The sequence below is a fragment of the Raphanus sativus genome, chromosome 2 (assembly GCF_000801105.2).
Source record: "Raphanus sativus cultivar WK10039 chromosome 2, ASM80110v3, whole genome shotgun sequence".
Taxonomy (NCBI): domain Eukaryota; kingdom Viridiplantae; phylum Streptophyta; class Magnoliopsida; order Brassicales; family Brassicaceae; genus Raphanus; species Raphanus sativus.
This window is the reverse complement of record NC_079512.1, coordinates 15,548,082-15,557,839: the sequence shown is the minus strand read 5'-3', so window position 1 is coordinate 15,557,839 and position 9,758 is coordinate 15,548,082. Positions and strand designations below refer to the sequence as shown.

Below are 9,758 nucleotides of genomic sequence, written 5' to 3'. Positions count from 1 at the left end.
GAAACCTGTATGACCAAGATGGTCATCTGCGTAATGCAACATGTCAGAAGCTAGATGCACAGGGAAACATAATCCCTGAACCTGAAGCTGAGGCTACAGGAGAAGCTCAAACACGATCGTTGGCAGACTATAACCGTCCAGACGAGTACTACACCAACAGATCAGCTATTCGACTTCCAGAGATTCAGAAGCCGAACTTCGAGCTCAAGCCTCAGTACTACTCTCTCGTGTCTCAGATACCTTATTCTGGGCAATCACACGAGCATCCTATGGACCATCTGGAGAGGTTCGAGGATCTTATCGCTGCTATTCGTATGGATGGAGTCCCCGAGGACTACCTACTCTGCAAGCTCTTCAAATACTCACTGATTGGAGAAGCTTCGCACTGGCTCAAGCAGCTACCTACAGGATCACTGACATCCTGGGCCGACATCAAAAACGCCTTCCTGCGTAATTTCTTTGATGAGGCACGCGCTGAAGACTTAAGAAGCAAAATCGCCACTTTCGCGCAAAAGCCTAGTGAGACTTTTAAAGACGCGTGGATCAGATTCAAGTTCTTCCAGCGAGACTGTCCACACCATGGATTCAATGAAGTGCAGCTGTTAAGCACTTTCTACAGAGGTATCGCCTTAAGGTATCAGATGGCTCTTGATACTGCTAGTGAGGGGAACTTCAACACTAGGAATCCAATAGAGGCTGTGAGACTTATTGAGAACCTAGCCAACAGCAGCAGCACCAAGAACACTGACTCTGACAAGAAGAAATCGGTTGCAGCCATCGGGGAAGACCAGATGAATGAAGTCAGAGCCAAGATAGATGCTTTACATGCATTTCTGGGGCAACCAGTCTGCTCAGCTGAAGAAGGAGAGGCTAGAGAGGATGATACAGAGGAAGATGTGAACTACATTGGAGGTACTGGATTTCAGAGATATGGAAACCAGAGTGGAAACAGAAAATTTTTTTGGCAGTGGTCAGAAGAGTAACTACAACCAGAGTTCACAGTATCAGAAACCCTTCACCAACACAAGGAACTACGGCAACTCAGCTTACCAAAACCCACCGCCACCCACCCAGGAGAGTAAGTTTGATGCCATGATTGATAGAGTTCTGGAAGGTCAGCAGAAGCTTACAGTAGACTTCAATGGGAAGATTGATTCTGTCTTCAACAATCTGACCACGAGGATAGACACCATCTGCACTCAAGTTAAGAAACTTGAGACACAGATTGTCCAGACTGAAGACTCTATCAGGAGGATTGGAACTTCTAAGGAAGTAGGGGAAGGAAATAGGAAACACCACGTCAATGCTATCATAGATGATGATTTCTGGCAAGTGGTGAAACAGGAGAAGCTACAAGAAGGAGACTTTGAAGTAGAAAGTTCGCTAAGTCTCGGTGGATCACAATGGTGTCGATCGACACCAACTAGTCCACATCGATCGACATCAACGATGTCTTTTCCGGATACGCTTGCAGACTGCAACGCGGTTAGGATATTGACACATGCTGAATTCACGGCTTCTCATCCATACCCACCCACCCACACCTACGAAGATATCGACCGACGAGACGAGCCACTCATCGATCGACACAACGAAGAGAACCGTATCGATCGACCCTATTCTCCACCTATCGATCGACACGCACCTCTCGTATACCGAGTGCAACTACCATCGATAGACAGCAACCGAATCAATGCACTCAGACCCACACCGAAACCACAAGCTATCCCTACCGAAATAACTAGTAACCTTTCAGACACTACACCTGCATCAGAAGAAACTGTAGGAAGAAGGTTAAGGAGTCAGAAGGAGAAGATTCCTAAGAACCTTAAGAGAGAAGCTAATGAAAAGGAGATTGATGGTTTCACTAAGAGAGTTATCGGAATCCCACCAGAGAAACCTTTTGAGGAGGTTTATTTCACAAAGAGATTGTGGATGTTCTTCAGAGAAACAAGGGAGACTGAAACTGACATTAGGAGAAGGTTTGACAACGTCAGAGAAGAGATGAGGAAAAGGATTACTTTTCTAAAGAAGAGTGATCCTTGGAAGTTTGCAATACCCTGTGTGGTACAAGGTATTGAATTTTCTCATGCACTATGTGACACTGGTTCATCAGTCAGCATTTTACCAAAGGTCATGGCAGACCATCTGGGCCTGCAAGTAGAGCCTTCACCACAGATCTTTACTTTCGTGGATTACTCTCAGAGAAACTCTGGAGGCTTCATCAAAGACCTAGAGGTACACATTGGTGATGCTATCGTCCCTGTGGATTTTCATGTCCTAGACATCAAGCTAAATTGGAACTCTTCCCTCTTACTTGGAAGAGCATTTATGGCTACAGTAGGAGCCATATGTGACATGAACACCAACAGGATGTGCTTGACTATGATAGATCCAGATATCCACTACGACCCTGTCAAGCTTGGCAAACCACCAGCCAAATTAGTGGTAAAGGAAGATGATACTGGTATCATCGCAGTTTGTCATTGTGAAGTCGAGTACGAGACAGAGTACTCGGGATCGATCGACAGTACTTTGACGTCATCGATCGACCCATTCAAGTCAGAGGAGATCGACAACAACTATGGATCATCGATCGACAGAGACCCAAGATGATCAACTCGATCTACCAGATCATTGTTACCCGAATTTCGCCATCCCAACCAACCGAAAGGAAGATGATTACTTAGTAAGGAGTTGGGCGGATAGCGGATTTCATGAGAGTTTTGCAGTAGACATAGCCACCTCTTCCCACAGTGGAGACCACAGTGAAGAACATGATGAAGACTATTGGGAAGAGAGAGCTTGGGAAAATTACTTGGAGAATGACAGATTTGCAACTCAATCGATCGACATCAAACGCCCACCATCGATCGATTATCTACTTCATCCAGCAAAACGACATCGTCCATCGATCGACATTGCCAGTATAATATCGATCGATAATAACCCGGACGACTTAAAGGACAAAATCAGAATTTCACCGATTAGGGCAACACATGGGTATAAAAGATTAACAACTCAAGACACGAAAATTCGAAACCTTTCACCTTCTACCCAACAGCTTCCAGCATTCAGAGATTCATCAATGGAAAACTGCAACAACATGTTCAATCGATCCAACCGTGCAGCTAGACGTGCACCATCGATCGCCACCACCACACACCCATCGATCGACACCTTCAACAGAGCTCTACCGAGATCTCATGAACCTTATGATATCAGGAACGTTTCACTAACACCTGATGAATTTGGAATTTTCAGGGACACAGATGGCTATGCAAGAGCTATGGATGGAAGAGTTCTGCATATAACCAGAGAGGACATAGCAGACATCCTCCAAAATGCCAATGGACCAGAAAACCTGTTCACGCAGCAACGTAGCCATCAAGCCACCCTACATCACGTCCAGGACAACCACAACACCAACACAAGGGAGGATACAGTTGCTCAACATTTCGGTCAACCTCGACATTCACAATCGATCGACATCGTTTCAACACCGTCGATCGACGGCGGATATCCCGGATCGATCGACAGACCAGAGTCAGATCACCCGACAGACGATTGGAGTTTGGACGACGTGCCTTCAATACTGATGGTTCCAGGAGATTCAAGTGGGAAGCTAAGGATGAATATGGTGTCTACAGAGATGAGTTTGGCTATGCTAGAGGAGTTGATGGTGAGATCATCCATGTTACCAAGGAGCAAGTAAAGAGACTTTTGGATAGAGCATCCCTTTTTCACAAAGGTTGCTTACGACTTCCAATACACACACGCCCCTACCATGCATACACACCACCACCAATACCTTACAGTAGAGAGGAGGTGGATGATATGGTGACTGATGTATGGAGAGCTCAGGCGCACCTTGAGGCAAACATGCACACATTGGTGGAAGACACTTTCCAGCCTTTGGATGTCAGTTACAAGGACTTCCAGAATGATATGGCTGAGATAAGAGTGGAGCTTGGAAACATATTAACCATGCTTGAGAAAGAGGCTACGCCACCAGTATCGACCGACAGAGTACATGTACCATCGATCGACATCGGCAAGACTACATCCATGGACCGACCAGAATGTTCATCACCTAAGAAAGATGAATGGGAGGTTGCTTACATCAATACACGGATTGCAGACGTCTACAGCCCTCTCAATAACAATGTCGAAAGGTTAAGCAAGAGGATCGATCTTCTACAGAAAGAGTTGGACACAATTCGCCAGAATGACCAAGCTCAGAATACTACTTTTCCATTGATCGACACACATCCTTCGTCGTCGATCGACACGAGGTTTGCAGAACTGGAAGATATGATGAAATCGTACGAAGAGAAGCATGATCTTCGTCGTCGATGGACAAGCTAAAAAGAGATATGAGCATCGTTCAAGATCATCTTGGCCTTCGTGACAACACGGTAACATCGATCGACAGGCCTCGACCAACATCGATCGACACCGAACCACCAACAGCGAAGAGAGCATGCACCACATCAGAAGTTGATGAGATCAAACATAAGCTGTACGTCGCCATGAATTCTATGGAGGAGAGACTCATAGAAAGAAGTGATAACATTGAGGAGACTCTCAATGAAAGAGTGACCAACCTTTGCAGAGCTACTGGTCTCTTGAAGAACGAGATACGTAGTATGCAGGGAAATCTTGAGTACCAAGGCCAACGTTCAGAATCGATCGACAAAGCTGACACGGAGTCGATCGATAGTGATCCCAGCGAAGCGACCGACATACCAATTGTAGCATCGATCGATACCGCAGCTTTGGCATATCAGGATCAACAGATTCAGGACCAGCACGCCAAAGACCAACATGCAGATCTACCTGTGCATTCTAGATTTAACTTCTATCAGCATCAGTTAGACATAGAAGATTTGGTCAGAAGGTTGCAAGTCATCAAAGCCGATTTAGCAAAGATATCTCCTAGATGGACAAGATCATGTGATGCCACAAGAAGCTTCACTGCTACTGAGTCCAAAGATGAGGGAAGTGTTTGCCCACCAGCAAACAAAAACCCTCACTGCACCCCATGAGTCACTCACCTACCACAGTCAAGCTAAATGACTATAACCAAGCGCTGAGTGAGAGGCAACCCACTATTAGGTTTTCTTTTTCTTTATTTTGTTTTATTTTTCTTTTTGCTTTTATTTTTATTTTTCTTTTTCGGATTTATTTTGCAGTTTTTATTAGATCCAAGTAGAATGATAATTCCATCGACCGACATTCACCATTCATATCGCTCGACACCACACGACCATTCCTAACGATCGACGTATACCACTACGAATCGATCGACATCTTGTCGATCAGGTTTATTCATTCTAACTTGTTATATTTATTAATTATGTTTTATTTTATTTACCTCACCACCGGGTGTTACACTGGGACAGTGTAATTTAAGTCTGGGGGGGAGTTTACTAATATGGGTTTTTATTTTGGTTTTTAAAATGTTTTTCAAAATTATTTTTCGCATAAGTATTAAATAGGAACATTGATATGGATTTATATTTGATTGTCTGACCACTCTTTAGCACCATTCTAGATTACTGATTGCAGATAGTACTAAAGATGCTAAAGTGGATCAACTTGCTATCTATATTCACTAGCTAAGATTGTTTGAAGGAACCAAAGCTGACCTCCAACACTAATACTGACTTATTTGCTTGTCTTGGGGCTTGGATATCACTGGATCGGAATCCTCTTACAAGTCTGGAAGGTAAAAAGTCTGTGTGTTTCTGGTTCCATTCCTTCTCTCTCTTCGGCATCTCGAGATCTAAGTTTATGTTATAAAAGATTGAAATGATTTCTTGAGAGGCAGAGGGATAGGAGTCTCCTGCGACCCCAGTATTCTAAATCTCAAGGATGATCACACATTGTCGAAACGAGGGGTAGGAGTGATTCCTGCGACCCCATTATTCGCTACACTTTGTCATAAATGTATGAGTTACATTGCAAATGTCAATAAGATGGACTAGATGACCTATGTGGCATCGAAACCTGTTGAAATTGAAACTAATAAGAGATTCGGTGAAGAGAGAATAGGGGAGAAAGGGATCAGAGAAGACTACATGTGTGTTCAGATACTTGTTTGAGTTGAATCCATGTGTTCTTTGATCGATACTCCCAAGGTAAAGCCTGCACTTTATTTTATGTTAAGAAATGAGGTTAGTAGAGGGGAATGTCAGATGAGAATTGCTAAGTTGTTGACTAGATGAGTTTGGTTGCTAAGCTAGGATATGGCATGATGAACTTCTGTGACTAGGATGTTTAGACATGAATTGCAAACCCATAGAGTGATGAATTCAATATATTGAATCTTTGAGTTCCTGCTATTTCCAAACCTTTTCCAAAAACTACTGTTTTTGCTTGAGGACAAGCAAAGGAGTAAGTCTGGGGGAGTTGATATACCATGGATTTTACCCGTTTTTAACCATGGTATACTAGTATTTTACTATATATTTAATCTGTTTTCTAGCCTGTTAGGTATGTTTTCAGGTTTAGAAGCATTTTGTGAGAAAGTGATGTTTTTGGAGTATTTTGGAGTACAAGAGATGATACACCCGATTTGACCATTCAAGACTAAGTCGGAAGTCAACATTGCGATTATAATCGATCGATACTCATCCTGAGTTGTCGATCGATGTAGCCGAGAAGATCCGAGTACTAGAAGATTATAATCGATCGATACACATTCAGTGTTGTCGATCGATATCGAGGACGAAATGGTTTAGCCGACTACTTCACCAAGACTTCACTAAATTACAAGATTGCCCCTGACAAGTTTTTAACCTAATGGAAATGCTTAAATACTCCTGCTAAGTATTTTTGACGGCAAGTTTTGAAACCCTTTGAAGCTTGAAGCTATTAACAACCAAAGCAGAGAGTGTGAGAGAGAAACTAGAGTTTTATTTGTTTGAGAGAGATTGGAGAGATTTCTCATCTCCTTTTATATTTCTACTTTATTCTATCTATGCAATTCTTTCATCTATCTATTGTTATGAATTGTTTAGCTATGTCTGAGTAGTCTACTTGTTAGATCTAGGGTTTAAATAGGTTTGTGGGATTAGCCCCAAACTATAATTGCTAAGTTGTGATACTCATCAAATGGATTGTACCATATGCTTGTTTTAGATTAGCTAACTAGAACATAGATCACTAGGATCTTAGATTATTTTGAATTATCCATTTGAGTGATGCCTGTTTCCCGTTGAGAAGAACGACAGTTCCTCCTTGAGACCTTGTGGTCATATTCGGTTCGCGCCTAGGCAGATCTAGAAGCCGTCGCTCGATAACCCGACTGGTGAATCAATCGGCGCCGCGAAAGGTGTATCGCTTGATATCTCAAAAGGATATCGACCGACTCTTTTTCTGTGTTATCATGCGAAAGGTGTGGCCAGAGATCTAGATATTTTAACCAGTGATTCATTCACATATGTTAAGCGGCTGAGATCTATAGTATCATGCAAGCAACTTGTTAAAGCATTTATAGAGATTATAATCTCCATTCCTGAATAGAAACCCTATGTCTAGCACTCTTTATCCCATTTAAACAACCCTTCATATTGTTAGTTAGAGCAACTGCCTTGCTCATTTTAGGAATTGTTATTTTTATTTCTATCATATAAACCAACCTTGCCTAGGATTGATTAGTAGATTTTATTTAATTGGTTCCCTAACTCCTCGTGATTCGATCCCTAAGTACTACAGTTGTACCTCTTATTTGAGAGAGTAAGCTCTACTGGGTAATTTGAGCACTATCAAATCCCTGCCGTCTTTGCGCGGCTTTTCATAAATATGAAGTAAGTTTTTCGATGATTTGTTTTATGATCTAATTTAAACTTTCGCCAAGTGTAGAGGGCAGAATGCAAGTAGTCATTTCGCATTCTAACTCTTAATTCGTCGCTTGGTCCGTATGCTACTTTTTTAGCGAGCGTTTTAGGTATAAGCGATAAGAGACATGTTTTGGGATCTCGTATTTGATATTATGTCCGTGAGATGTTAAGTGCCAGCAAGACTGGGCTTAGGGCAAGACCTAGGTCTAGTCTCAGCTTCAAGGCTATGCGATAACTGATCGGCTTCCGTTTTGCCTGTTTGTGATTTTGACATGATTTGTACCGTTTTTAAATCCGCGAAATGTTATTGGCTTATATGATTTGTCTGGGTACGAACCGAGCGACTTCCTTTACGAAGTGCTAGACGAAATTTCGATTTTCTTGTATAGCGCGCTATGGTATCCTGGTCGGATGTAAGAGGATCTCGTGAAATGATCTGACTACGAATTTTTTTAAGTGAAACGTTTCTTTATTTGCCCGTCCACTACAAGAAATATCGGCATTAATAGCACCGAAAAAACGCTATTGTATCGTTTTCGTAGCGAAAACACATACGCTATGACAGCCGCAACTATAATAGACCCCCCTTATATCATAGCGTTTTTGCGTGTGCTATAAAAAATAGAGATATTATAGCGTTTATTTTGTACTATAATAATATGTATAGTGACACAAGTTTCATACTATTATGTAGTTTTCTATGGCGTTTTATTCATGTCGCAACATTGTTTAATAATAACATATTTTCAGTGCTACTGAATTATAATTGAATTATATATATATATATATATATATATATTAATTATCTAGAATATAATTTAATTTCTTTTAAAAAACTTAAATTAGAAATTAATTTATAAATAAATCGGTGTAACTGACAAAAAATAATAAATTGGTATTTTTATAAATTAAATTTTGGTTTACATTATTGGCTTTCTCCTGGAAATTAAAGTGCTCTCCAAAATTGCGGCACTTTATTTGGCAAATATTATCCGGAACTTTACCGGTGTTCAAAAATTTAAAGACACGAGGAATTGATTGTGATCTGAGATGTAATATTTGTGGAGCTGAGGAAGAAACGGTGCATCATGTTCTTTTCGAATGTCCACCAGCTCTACAAACATGGGCCTTATCAAGGATCCCGTCTCCACCGGGAGTTTTTCCCTCAACATCAGTTTTTACAAGTTTAGATTACTTATTTTGGCGGCTACCGAAAGAAGTGGACTCAAACTATTTCCCTTGGATTATGTGGTATATTTGGAAAAATAGGAATAGTAAAATCTACACAAATAGGAATGGGAACCCCCAGGAGATTCTGCGGATAGCGGATCTCGAGGAAACACTATGGACAGAGGCACAATTATTGATACAGGACACTCATGGAAATGTTCAGTCACCTACCGATTGGCAAACTTTGGGATCAACCAGGGTATGTTATATCGATGGATCTTGGAAGGAACAAGATGTATTTACGGGACAGGGGTGGTATTGCCGAACGACAGACTCAGAGGACAAGATGATGGGGGCAATGAATCTCCGACGTAGCCTATCTCCTTTACACGCAGAATGTGAAGCGCTGATTTGGGCAATGGAGTGCATGAAGACCCTGCAGTTCTCAGATGTGGTTTTTGCGACGGATTGTTCTCAATTGGTGAAGATGGTGTCCTCACCGAAGAATGGCCAGCATTTACTACGCATATGGAGGAATTTCGCAGAAGTAAGACTTTCTTCCCTAATTTCAAGATCCGACATATCCCAAGGGCGCAAAACATAATGGCGGACAAGCTTGCTCATGGGGCAAAGATTTCACCATCAGCTATGTTATATGTCGACTCGATCCCTCCGGTTTGGCTTTCTGAACCGGTGGAATCACGATAGAGTAGTTTATTGTTGTCAAAAAAAAAAAAAAAA

The 9,758-nt window shown here is 41.7% G+C and overlaps 1 non-coding gene across 1 annotated transcript; it reads right to left on the bottom strand.

The window, feature by feature from the left end:
• Positions 1–478: 478 nt before the first annotated feature.
• LOC130508843 (small nucleolar RNA R71) lies at positions 479–586 on the bottom strand. The gene has a single exon (XR_008943028.1). It is a non-coding gene; the product is annotated as a small nucleolar RNA R71 (small nucleolar RNA).
• Between the last annotated feature and the right edge of the window lie 9,172 nt (positions 587–9,758).